Source organism: Dipodomys merriami, unplaced genomic scaffold (genome assembly GCF_024711535.1).
Source record: "Dipodomys merriami isolate MVZ:Mamm:240054 unplaced genomic scaffold, mDipMer1.0.p SCAF_9, whole genome shotgun sequence".
NCBI classification, from domain to species: domain Eukaryota; kingdom Metazoa; phylum Chordata; class Mammalia; order Rodentia; family Heteromyidae; genus Dipodomys; species Dipodomys merriami.
Genome location: NW_027206512.1, coordinates 20,281,665 through 20,295,027, shown reverse-complemented (window position 1 = coordinate 20,295,027; position 13,363 = coordinate 20,281,665). Strand labels below are relative to the sequence as shown.

The 13,363-nt window shown below is 43.1% G+C and overlaps 1 protein-coding gene across 4 annotated transcripts in view; it reads left to right on the top strand.

The window, feature by feature from the left end:
* Positions 1 to 13,363, top strand: part of Shroom3 (shroom family member 3) — a 310,920-nt gene that overhangs the window by 124,142 nt on the left and 173,415 nt on the right. For 2 of the 4 annotated variants that reach the window (XM_070012985.1, XM_070012982.1), the window contains exon 1: positions 3,445 to 3,646. The exons of the other annotated variants lie outside the window; for them this stretch is intronic. The gene's annotated coding sequence lies outside the window, so the exon portion shown is untranslated. Of the gene's footprint in view, positions 1 to 3,444; positions 3,647 to 13,363 lie in introns of those variants that run through there. 4 annotated transcript variants of the gene reach the window in all.

The following is a 13,363-nucleotide window of genomic DNA, read 5'->3' as shown; positions in this document are numbered from 1 at the left end:
GATTACAGTGAGGCTAGACAGTTGGTAAATGAGAAGTCAAGAGGTCTGGGAAAGCCTTTCAGATGCTCAGCAGACCTCTGACATAGAGAAAGCAGGGAATAGGGCATAGAACTAAGGCAGGGCTTTAGCTGGGCAGTGGGGAGGAAAATCCTGTGGTGTAGTTGGTCTCTTCAAAATGGGAAGGGTATATTTCCATTGCTGTAATAAAATACCTGAGGCTGAATCATTTATTAAAAAGTTTATTTAGCTTATAGTTTTGGAGATGATGCCAACTCTGGTCAATATCCCCTAGGCTGCTTCATGTTATGGTTGTAGCAGTGTGAGATGAGGACTCACCTGGTGAGAAGAAGAGAGGGGCTAGTCTTGCTCTCTTGTGAACTAACTAGTCTCATGGAAGCTACATGAATGCCTTCCAAGGGCAGGACTCCCGGTGGCCTAATCATCTTGCGCTAGACTCTGGCTCTTCAAAGGCTCCACCACCTTCCAGCATCACCACACTAAAGATGAAGCTTCAAGTACACAGGAACCCTATGTCTCATGTCAATGTTCTATGTTGTATGTCAATACCCATGCATGGCTACCTGATCACCAAGGGTGATGGGAGCATACTGGAGTATTTCAATTCAGGGATAGAGGTGAGGGAAACAATCACCCAGAAATAACCCATACCACTGCTATGAGGTGACATCTGAGCTCTTTCTGCAGGCCAGGTACTGTGCTAGGTGCTTTGCTTATATTTCTTTCAGTCTTCATATACAATAGATGTCTATTTCAGAGGAGAGAAAATAGAGGCTTGGAAATACGGTCAGTTTCACAGAATCACAAAGCTAGTGGGTGTCAAGGCCTGCATCACAGAGGGTGGTGATTGAAGTTGTTAATTCCAGCTCTGCTGCTTGCTGGCTGTGACAAGTTCCTCTTAAAATCTTGAAGGTTTTGTTTCTACATCTGTAAGGCTGGATTTTCCTTATGGAATTGGATGATAAGCATATAACATACTAACTACAGACACATAGTAACAATTGTGTGGTTGGTGAACTTCAGGTTAAAGCTGATGAAATTACTATTGCAGTCACTTATGAGCAAGTACATACACTTAATCTAATTCTGCAAGGAGGCATCCTTGTAGAATTGGCTCCATCCATATGTTCCTTTATTTGTCTCATAATTTGAGGAAGGACAGGTTGATTTTTGTTTGTTTTGGCAGTACCAGGGTCTGAACACAAGGTCTCAAGCTTGCTCAGATTTGCTTGTTTGGCTGACACTACCACTTGGGCCAATGCCTCCAACCCAGCTCTTTGCTGGCTATATTTGAAGGTGGAGTTTTGAGGACTTTCTTTCCTTGGCTGGCTTTGAACCATGATCTACCAATTCTCAACCTCCTGAATAGCTAAGATTACATATTTGTTTTAGCTTCCCTGATGAATCACATAATGGGACCTGGGCAGACAGAGCTGAATTAGGACAGAATGACTGGTGAAATGGAGTTAAGCCCTGGCACCTTTAACTCTGCTGTTGAAGGGAATGGACTTCCCAGAGTAGAAGGCTGGTTGGGATAAACAACTGTCAAACATAACCATTTGTCATTCTGCACAGTTAACACAAGGGCTCAGCCCGCAGCAGGAGGTTGTTAAATTTGACACATTCAACTGGAATCCTGTAGCCTGCTGCTCTTGAACTCTGGCCTGTGGGGCAATTTAGTTGTGGTGTTTAGAAAATTGGGGGGTAGGGCAAAGAAAACATAAGACTGGGGTGAGAATTTTGCCTCCTCCCCACTACCACCAAAAGGAAAAGAAAGCTACTTTTGAAAGAATGCATCTATGATGCAAGATCTAAAGGAAAGTTCTTTTTTTTAATAAAGACAAGTCAGCACCTCCCCTAGCCCCACACATGTAGACCAAAATATGGTTTTCTTAGATTTCACATATATAAATAGCTTTGGAATTCAAGTGGAACATTCTAAAGAGACAGCTTTTCTCATTTATATAGAAATAATTTGCAAATGAAACTCATGTCATTTTTAAATGGAAATTACTACTGCTTGTAGAATTTACTGTTCCTTTGATCAGAATATCCAGCTATGTACAGTGTGTGTGTGTGTGTGTGTGTGTGTGTGTGTGTGTGTGTGTGTGTGTGTGTGTGTGTGTGTGTGTGTGTGTGTGTGTGTGTAGGGACATTTTCCCTATTCTGTCTTGTTTTCCATACCTAAAAAATGGTTGTAAGTCCTGTTAAAACATTTTGAGGGGGGGCATTTTTACAAATCATCCATGGCTCTCATGATTTGGTTTTTCACCCTGAGAATGCATTTATATACCCTCAAACTCAGACACACTTGGCGTAACCATTTTCTTTCTGTGTGTGCTGTTCCCTCTCACTCTTTGTGTCTATGGTTACTGTTGAGCTGACCCCTATGTCTAGGGCAAATACCAAACTTGAATCACGCCTTGCTTCTCCATAGAGCTGTGAAGGGTTGTAGTTTCAGAGCACAGATGAAAATTTGAAGTACAGTTCGTTCCTACTGCCATAGTTTGGGGTAACCTGGGACAGGCCCAGCCACAGGTGGGCTACATTTTGCTGAAGTTTAAAAATGTGGTATTTTGTTTATTTCTCCTGTGTTTTTTTATTTCCTTCTTTTTTTTTTTTTTTTTTGCCAGTCCTGGGGCTTGAACTCAGGGCCTGGACAGCAACCCTGAGCTTCTTTTGCTCAAGGCTAGCACTCTGCCACTTGAGCCATAGTACCACTTCTGGTTTTTTCTGTTTATGTTGGTACTGAGGAATTGGGCTTCATGCAGACTGGGCAAGCACTTTACCACAAAGCCACATTCCCAGCCTTTTTTTTTTTTTTTTTCTTTTTGAGATGTAATATCTTTTTAGCTTTTTTTATATCTCAGATGCTTATTTTCTTTTTACAATATTGGAAACAGTGAATATAAAAAGATCTTTTTTGCTTCTCCTTCTCTTGCTCCCAGTTTCTTTAGGAAACTATTGCTAGCAAAAACAAAAACAAAAACAAAACACACAGCTAATTAAAAATTGAACTTTATCAGCTTTAGGGAGTCATCTAGGAGACCAAGACTGGAGGGAGGAGGGGCAGATAAAGAGGCTCAACCGCCAGGGTGTCTCATGTTGACCTTCACTTTGATGATCATCCCAGTGCATTGTGTTTGTGAGTCTGAGGACTCCTGTAGAAAGGGTAGGAGCGAGCTGGGCTGCTCCACACGTTCCTTACTATGGCCAGACAAGCCGCCTTTCCTGGGCGCACCGTGAGTCCAGGCTGCCCCCACCTACAGTAAAAACCGGTTCTCAGGTTCTGGCTGAGTGGACTTCCCTTCCGTGGGGGCCTGCTCCTGTCAGAACGGCCAGTGGTGATTGGCTGAGAAGAGGGCAGTAATCTGAACTGCCTTTTGTACTTGGCTAATCAGGGCAGGGCAGGTTCCCAGCAGAGGTGCCTGGGTGTCAGACACCTGTGTCTTAGCTTTCGCCTTCCAGCAACTAGCTTCTGGGGATTTTTTTTTTTTTTCCTGAGCCAGAATCCTGCCTTGGTGTCAAGTCCTGTTTGGAGGGTCAGCTCAGTCCAGTGTCTCACTGGACAGCAGTGTCCAGCAGAAAACTGAGGACAATGAATATGCCCGGCTTAGACTTCCATAAGGTAAGTTCATTTTAAACCAGGTTTTCATTGTGACAGAAATGCCAGCATTAGGAAAGTGAACTGAAAAGGGGCAGGGACATTGTTCAGTTGCCATCGTTAGCATTCAGTCACCAATGTGCCGTCCGATGCACTGGCAAAAGGATACAAAGGAAGAAATAAAGGCATAAATGGAGAAGGGAGACCTGACAGATACCTATAACCCTGGCAGGCATTTGGCACTTTATTCCAGTTGGATGTGAACTCAAACCATGGTAAAGTAACCTTTAACTAAAGCCAACAAATACATATGTGTGTGCGCGTGCATGTGAATTTGTGCGATCACAGAAAGTCAGGCTGAAAAATTCCCTCTGGGAGTGGGGGTAGGGTAACTCCAGGCTCTCTGGTCTAATTTGAATGATAACTTATTTTTAAAGCTATTTTTTTCTCAGGCCATATGGATGCAACTTTTCTTTGACAAGTTCACTCAACATAGGAGAGTTAGTGAATTCCACTTTATCAGGCAACTCTTTACTTTGCCCATCCTTCTACTTCCAGGGGTCAGATGCTAAATTCGAGCATCTAAATTGGAGCAACAGTTGGAGGCTTAGGAATGTTAAGCCTTGATTCTGATTAAGCTCACCCTGGACTCTGATCTCATTTTACTTGCAAATTGATTGACAAATACTTCAAGGACCTTCCTATCCTCCCTTTTGAGTTTGCTGTTAGCATTACTTGCCATTTGGAGATTTAGCAATCCAAAGATCTGGGAAAAGTTTAATGAATTTGGAACGTGTGCTTCCCCTGCCTGCTTTGACATAGGCCTGAAGCCGTTCATCTTGCTTTGACATAGGCCTGATGCCGTTCATCTTGGATTTTTCACTTTATAAATGCAAAGAGGTTTTGAGTCTACTTTTCCTATCTTTATTGGTCTGAAGAATATAAAGATCTTCATGAAAGGGAGGTGTCTACCAATTGCAAGAATTCTAACCAGTTAGTAAAGAGCAAGAAGGGAAACTGATCAAGGGTCCTAAATAAGTAGTAACTATTTCCTGAAAATCTATGCATTAACCATCTAGAAATATATCTTTTCCTTCCAATGTCAGTAATATTTTCTGTATTTCTCATTTGTTACCAACATGTCTGAATAAAAACACTTTCCTAAGAGATCACCATGTAAGTAATACTAAATATAAATACTCAAATGATTGCTTTGCCAGTACCCATTCAGGGAACTGTGACTATTTCCTAACTATAACAATCATTTAAAATACAATATTTGTGCAAACAGTATATATATATATATATATATATATGTTTGATGATGTTTTAAATAAGTAGATTGATAGGAAGGTTATATTAAATGGATATCTAAGTGTTAGAGGAGTTTAAGAGAAATTAATATTGAAAGATGGATAGATGATGAATATTTAGCATTGTTTTTATTTTAAACTTTCACCTTTTGCTTATAGATTACAGCCTAGAGAATTTGTTTATCAGAGATGTCTTCCAGGATTAAGTCATTTTTGTATGGGGAAGTACAAAAACAATCTTAGTTGTAATCGCTATCCTTAAATACACACACACACACACACAATTTTTCAGTTTTTAACAATGTTTAGAAGGAGGGGAAAGCTAGTTGAAAAGCTCTATCTTATTTAAAAATTAAGATGCCTCACATTTCATATGGAGAATACAGAAAAAAAAATATAATACCAAGGGACTGCAAATATAGAACTCAGCATAAACTACATTAGCTGAGGTAGAAACGGAGGTATTTCATTCCAAGGACAATATCATTAGAGACCTAGACTGGAGTGCCCGGGGGTTACTTACATTAAAAGTCCCCTTCCTAGAGCTGTGGAATGCCTGCCAGGCTCCCTCCACAGCTGGGTGGTGAGGGTCCCTTCTGGTGCATAGCCAGCACACGATGGGGCACAATAGAGCTGCTCAGCCCTCTCCCCAGCACACATTGCCACCCCATTCGCTGTGCTCTGCACAAGGAAATCTTCCCTCCCTCCTCCCGTCATCCCTCTCTCCCTCATCCCTCCCTCATTCCCTTCTTCCTTCTTCCTTCTCTCTACCTCCCTTTTATCCTTCTCTTTCTCCCTGCTTCTTACTCTCTCTCTCCTCCTTCCTTCCCACTCTCTTATCTTTCCCCCTTCTGTCTGTTTGGCTTTGTCTGTCTCTACCCATCCACCCCCACTCCCCAGCTGCCGTGGCTCCTGACTTCTGAGCCTGGGAGACCTGGGAGATCAGAAGCTGGATAGCTGGGCAGCAGCTCCCCTGGGCACACTGTGGTCTGGTATAGGCACCAGATGGTCAGGCTGAGGTTCCAAAGCCCTATGCCTAAGGAGAAAGGAGCAGCCTCCTTACCTGCACCCCTCCATAGATGGCTGCCTCCAGACAAAGTCACTCGTGGATGGAGAAAATTGGCACTTCTTATGAAGCCAAACCTCTAAAAGGCTTGTTTCTGTTTATAAGCAAATCCCAGACTCTACAGTGATTCAAATGCTCATATTGTAGAGCCAAGCAAAGGAGCTAAGACCTAGGCAGAGAGGGACACTGGAGGTTTTAGAAGGAAGGTGAAAGACTTAAGGGATCTTCTTGTGTCTCAGTTGGACAGACTGGGTTCAGAAATGACACTCAAATAAATGGTAGTAGCAGTGTGGCTTAGGGCTTGTCATTGAGCTGAGCTTTCCTTGAATGACATGTTCTGGAATTTGCAGACTCCTGTGATTAGGTGAGCCATGGTGGCAGCTCTCAGGAGGACTTGGCCACTGCACTCCTGGCCTGGTTTTAAAGGAACACTCTAGGAGCACAATGTAAACCAACCCTACCCTAAGAAGGTATGGCAGTTAATAGCCTCGTTTTAAGTAAGGCTCCCAGGAACCTCTACACACCAAAACCCATGGGCAGGTGTGGGACCAGCCCTGCTAGGGTCCTGGTCTTAGCAACTAGACGCCAATCCCCCACTCCATCTTCTTCCAGGTAGCAGTGGAGGTCTTAGTGACCTTACTTTCTCAGCCAAGCATTAGGCAAGGTTCACTAATTCCTCCAGCGGATGCCCTGTAGGTCAGGATCATTGGCCTATTCTGGAAGAGAGAGGAAAAGTTGGAAGCAGATTGGCCCAACAGCAGCCGCAAGTTATGTGAGAAGTTAGCAACTCCATGCCATCCATCCCTTCTCTTTTGTCAAAGGGAAAGTTAGGAATCCTTTAACTTTTCTTTCCTCCAGCAATTCTGTCTGGGCAGTAAACTAGCTTGAGGGCCAGATGTGCTGGCTTTTATAACTGGATCACTCTGGACTTGGGAGGGAGTCAGGATTTCAAGACAAAAATATCAAGATACCATATGGGCCTGTGCAGGTTGGATGGATGCTTGTGCACAGGTGTGCGCACGTGTGTGCACTGGTGTGTGTGTGTGCGCGCTCTGCCTGCTTGAACAACGTCAAAGCCCGGTGTTTGGTTGAAGTTTGTCTAATGCTTTATCTGAGAAAAAAGGACAGTGTTTCCCCTGGGGCTTTGCCGTGGAGAGGCCCCATTGGATCATTTATAACAGATTTCAACTTGGGCTCTTTGACCAGGGTAGGCCAGCCAGCCCAAGATCAGGGAGAGCCAGTGTGAAGGTGCCTGGGCCCCGTGGCCTCCTAAGGTATGTGAGGAATGTTAATGGTATGCTTGAGTGGCGGGCCTCAGAGCTATGAGAACTGTTCTTGTGGCTTTCTGTTGTGGTCCTGGGGTCTCCTAGCAACAGCTGTGGCTGCAACTCAAGAATGCCCCCTCCCTTTTAAATTAAAATTAGCTAACACAACCCCCCCCCCAAAAAAAAAAAACAAAAAAACTTGCTCTGCTGCGCAAGAAGAATCAGGGCAGGATTCAGATTCATTCTTCAGAGTACTGAGCTTTTAAGGAAGAAAAGGCCTGCTCTTTAAATGAGCAATTTGTACTTCAGGTTGAGATCTGCATTCCCCCTGGGGTAGAATTCTTTTTCTTTTTCTTTGGAAAAGAATGGAGGTGAACACAAGTTTCTAAAGCTGCGGGCAAAGTCATTAGCAAAAATATGCTTGGAAAAAAAAATTGTAGTTAGGATTTGGAGATTTTCCCAGTCTTTGTTGCTTCTTAGCAATTCTGTGGGCAGCTATATTTTCCCCTGGTGATAATATGAGTTTTATAAGCCTGGCTGTTCAGGTGACAGGAAATTCAAACAGATGCTAGTTGTACTGGAATGATGTGTGTTTGGGCCCCCATAAAAGGCTCAGATCTGGGTAACAGCTGACCACAGAAAAAGAGGGAAAGGAACTAGTCTTTGTAGTTTTACATTGTAATTGGTTAGACATTAAATTAGACACCTACAAAATCAGAGGTCATGTCTCAGGATTATAATAAACCCCTGAAACCTGGGGCTGGCACCATAGATGGGGAACTAAACAATTGAGATTCTCTTTCCTCACTGCCCACCCCTGGGTTTAGAGGACAGGTCCTTATCTGATTACTTGCTATGTTAGGAAGGCTCAGCCTCATCACTCGGATGACACTGGGCTAGCATCCAATTACAATCCTCCTATCTCTGCCTCCCAATTACAAGTATGAGTCACTGTGTCCCTCCAACCTTGGCCTCAAACAATATTCAATTTTATTAACTAGTTAGGTTCTGACATTTTATTTATCTTTTTTTCTAAAATTAATGTATATTAATTATACCAAGCCTCATTGTGGCATTCCACACGTGTACTGTATCATAAGTAAAGTGTTTAAGGTCTGAACAGACAATGAGTCAAGATAGAAGCCACCTTTATGAAAGGCAGGTTTTATTAGAGAAAACCTGAGAGGGCCTGGCTCACTGCGAGGGGAAGGAGGGAGAGAGGGAGACAGTGAGATAGAGAATCCTGCAGACCACAGGGGTTTTTAAGGGCATGAATAGAGGGGGTGGAGGCCGTTGGAGGAAGCCCAGGCTATGGCTGATTGGCTTGTCTGGAGTCAGTTACCAGAGACTTAAACTTAGATTGGGTTGTGATAGGCCCTTTGGCTTAGAATGGTAAGGCTCAATGACAGTAGTTTCTTCCTGTTCCCATTATATATGGTACACTTAGAGCAAATTTCCTCATTATTATTGTTGTTGTTGTTGTTTTGTCAGTATTGGGGCTTGAACTCAGGGCTCAGACACAGTCCTTGAGCTTTTTTGCTTAAGGCACTTTGAGCCACAGCTCCACTTCAGTTTTTGGGTAGTTAATTAGAGATAAGAGTCTCACAGACCCCTCCTGTCCAGGCTGGCTTTGAACTGTGATCCTGAGATCTCAGCTTCCTGAGTAGCTAGGACTATAGGTGTGAGCCACCAGCACCCAGCTTCCCTCATTATTCTTTACAGCCCTCCCACTAACCTTTCTTTAAAAGAACTGGCCTTGTTTAAGCTAAACCCATTGCTTCTATTATGTGAAAGTCCATACACTTAAGGGACAGATGAACTCAGGGCTTGATTCTTGTCCCTTAGCTTTTTTTTTTGCTCAAGGCTAGCACTCTACCACTTTCACCACAACTCCACTTCTGGTTTTTTTAGTGGTTTATTAGAGATAAAAGTCTCATGGACTTTCCTGCCCAGGCTGCTTTTGAACTGAGTTGCTCAGATCTTGGCCTCCTAAGTAGTTGAGATTCTGCGCTTGAGTGTGGATAAGATTTTTCTTCCCTGAGCATGGATGTTCCCTAGGCATGAAGTCTGAGGTTGGGAGGAGCCTGTTGTAGGTGGGATACAAATAAGGAGCAAGGTTGCCCTGCAGGATCCCACCATCCTCCCAACACCCCTTTGCATGTCTGCATTGGTGAGGCCTGAAATCCAGTGGAGAGCTTAACAATTCTGGGGAAGGGAGAAGACCGGGAGTGCTGCTCCCCAGGAACATGCAGACTGTTGTTTAGAGTCTGGGTTCTCCTTGCCAAACTAGGATATGTGTGTCTTGTCTAAAACTGTGTGCCCTCTTTGTTCCAGGAGATGCTGAGTCTCCAAGCCTTCTCAGACATCTGGGTGAGAACTTGCCTGCCAAGTTCCTTCCCAAATTTTTTGTGGTTCTTTCTTCTTCCAAGATCTGCTGATTAAATTTTAAAAAATGGTCATTCCATGCAAGGTACATAGGTGAAAATGGAATCCAGATATTGGAGGGGACAGGTGAGGCGAGACAGCGAGAAGGGTAGAATACTGGATGGGGTCACAGATGGGGTCAAGATGCATTGTACACATAAACTGATGAGTTGAATTGAAATCCCTTTGTATAATATTTAACAAGTAAACAAATAACTAAAGCAATTATATTAAGTGAAGCAACCAGACCCAAGGAAACATAGGTTGCATGCTTCTTTTTCATTTATGGCAACTAGAATATGCCTATAAATCTACAAGTAAAACCACTGGATGATAAGAGGAAAAAAACATACATTGGGACATGATAAGTTATACAGGACTCTAGACATTCACACACTGAGACCAAAGGAGGATATTCTTAGGAGAGGATCACAAAGGCTCAATAGCTATGTGCATTTGAACATATAAAATGGTATTTATGGAAGTGAACCACAGGAAATGGAAACAAAAGGGGTTTTTCTCTTTGTTGCTGTTTTTTTTGTTTCCTTATGTCTTGTTTGTCCATTCATCTGTCTTTAGGAGGGTAAGGGTGCACAGAAATGAAGAAACAAAGGGTAAACAAATGCAGTAGTGATACTCACTAGACACTATGTCCCTACCTGTAGGTAGGGACAGGAAAGAAAAACTGGATGAGAGCAAAGTAAGGGGTAACATTTTTCAAAAGAAATGTACCCTTTATCTGACTTACATAACTGTAATACTTCTGTACATCACCTTTACAATAACAATAAATTAATTAATTAATTTAGAAAACCCAAATTATCCTGGAAGTCACTTAACATGTGCTTTAATTGATAAATTAGTTTGGAGTTTCTCTAAAAAATATTAACTGACTGGAGCTGGGCACTGGTGGGCTCATGTCTGTAATTCTAGCTATTCAAGAGGTTGAGATCTGAGGAACACAATTAGAAGCCAAATGGGTTTATCTCTTATATCCAAGTAACCAAAAAGCCATAAGGAGGGAAGGAATGAAGGAAGGAAGGAAGGAAGGAAGGAAGGAAGGAAGGAAGGAAGGAAGGAAGGAAGGAAGGAAGGAAGGAAGGAGGAGCAACTGCAGAGACTGTTTCACTTAGGGCTAGTGACTGGGAATTGTGGTGGTCACTCAGGTCCTGGTACCTGGCACCCTGAGACCTCCCCAACCCTATTGGCACCATGACCCTCTTTGTAGATGTCAAGGGCTACAAGTTTAACATCACTGCTACTCAGCATCTGTGCGACCTACAAAGACTCGTATAACTCTTGCTATGTTTCAAATGACTTACCAAAGACATTAACTCCTAATAATCCTATGACAGAATGGTAGTCTTATCCCCAGTTCACAGGTCATACAGCTGAGGTACCTGGTGAGAAGGTAGCCCAAGTTCATTCAGTGGCACAGCTGGATATGAACCCAGGGTGTCTGCCAGAGGGTCTGTGCTTTAATTACATGTTGGATTTGCCCACAAAATAACTTTGTTTCATGCTATTTGTGCAGTGTGCGCGGGGGGGGGGGGGGGGGGTGTTGCTGGGGATGGAACCCTGACCCTGTGCGTGCTTTTAATTAGTCTTAGCTGTGCTGTTGATTTGAAGGGCAAGTCATCTGGTGCATCATTAGCCTTTATTGCCTATGGGAGGCCAGAGAACACAGACTGTGGATACCCAGTGCCTAGCCTGGTGCCTGGTACAGATACTCAAATATTTGATGAATGAATGGGAGTGGGGAGTGTTGAATGAGTGGGGCGAGATATGAATAAACAGTAGGAAGGCCAGGGAAACATCCTCCATCTCCAGAGCCACAGAGACCGATGTAGGTGCAGATACCTGCTACCATGCAAAACCTTAACTCTGCAAAGTTAAAACATGGACGAGTTAGATATAATGTTACTGTTATTCAAAGCAGTGTCACAGTTTCAGCCCAGTTCCTGCTCTTTGAGATTTTACTTAGAAAACCACAGCATGCTGAAAGTAACACTCCTAAAGAACCCAGATGTCAACTTAACATCTGCCATGGGACAATTGGGGGAAGAATGATCCAGGTGAGCTTTTGGCGTACCCAGATGAGATGGATTGCTGTGTGGCTTGGATTTGGTACATTGAATCAGTAGACAGCAAGACAGATTTGTTCCAGGATAGAGAAAGAAAGCTTAGGACTAGCCTATGCCATTGGACACATGGAGGAGCGGGAAGGGAATAAACACAAATCACTGAGACCAGTTCAAACAATAAGAGGGCTCTGTGAGGAGATAATGAAGGAATCTTGTGAAATCTGACTCTAGGGAGCCAGGAATACTTCAGCCCTGACCTCGTGGCTGAGCTCTGCAGTCTACAGGCCTGGGTTTGAACCCCAATCTTCACATTGCTGAATGTGTGACATGGGCTGCATCACTCAGCATCTCTGGACCTTCTTTCCAAAATCAAGCATCTATCTACCCTGTTGGATTTACTGTGGGTTAAAATGTTGTCATTATCATTGATGAAAGTGATCTATGTAACTGGTGGGTAGAGATGGAGGGGAGGAAATGAGAGAGAATAAGGGAACAGATGACACTATATGATACTATATATAGGCTCACGCCTGTAATCCTAGCTATTCAGGAGGCTGAGATCTGAGGATCACGGTTCAAAGCCAGCCCCGTACAGGAAAGTCTGTGAGACTCTTATCTCCAATAAGCCATCAGAAAAATGGAATTGGTACTGTGGCTCAAGCGGTAGAGCGCTCGCCTTGAGCTGAAGAGCACAGGGGCAGCGCTCAAGCCCAGAGTTCAAGGCCCACAACCAACCAAAAAAAAAAAAAAAAAGAAAGAAAAAGAAAGGAAATATACTTATTTTCAGATGTATGTAAAGGTAACCCCACTGTATATTACCTCTAAAGCAACAATAAAGTAAATTGGAAGGAAAAAAAGTCTTTGAGTTGGGTGCTGGTGCCTCCTGCCTATAATCCTAACTACTCAGAAGCCTGTGATCTGAGGATCATGGTTCAAAGCCAGTCCAGGAAGAAAAGTCCATAAGACTCTTATCTCCAATTAACCACCAGAAGTCCAGAAGTGGTTCTGTGGCTCTAAGTGGTAGAGTGCTTGCCTTGAGTGAAAGAGCTCAGGGACAGTGTTCAGACCCTGAGTTCAAGCCCTATAACCACCACCACCACCAACAACAAAAGGCTTTTGTACAGCTTTGCACAGGAACAATCTGATGAAGTCTTTCTCCTCTCTGAGACAGGGTTTCCTGGCAGCCTTGAACTGCAGACCCTCCTGCTTCCACATGCTGAGGTTACAGAAGTGTACTACCACACTTATTTTTCTATTCTGTTTCTACAAATTATCTGTCTGAGAACTTATTTCCAGAACAAATAGGTTTAAAAAAAAAGAACTTTCGGTTATGAAACAATCTTGAGCAATATGAAATTGAAATAGGTTTATGGCTAGTTTTAACAACAATATACTTTTCAATATTAAAAAAATAATAAGGTCATATACTTAAAGTTCCTGGGATGCTGCTGACTCACAGAAGCTCAATAACCATTAGCCCTTGTAATTATTTAGAAAGTAGGCAGGATTCATTTTTCTCACATAGTTGCTCATTTCAGTCTATTTTGAATAGAAGTTCCATTGCCTTCCCTGCAGACTGGTTTCCTAGA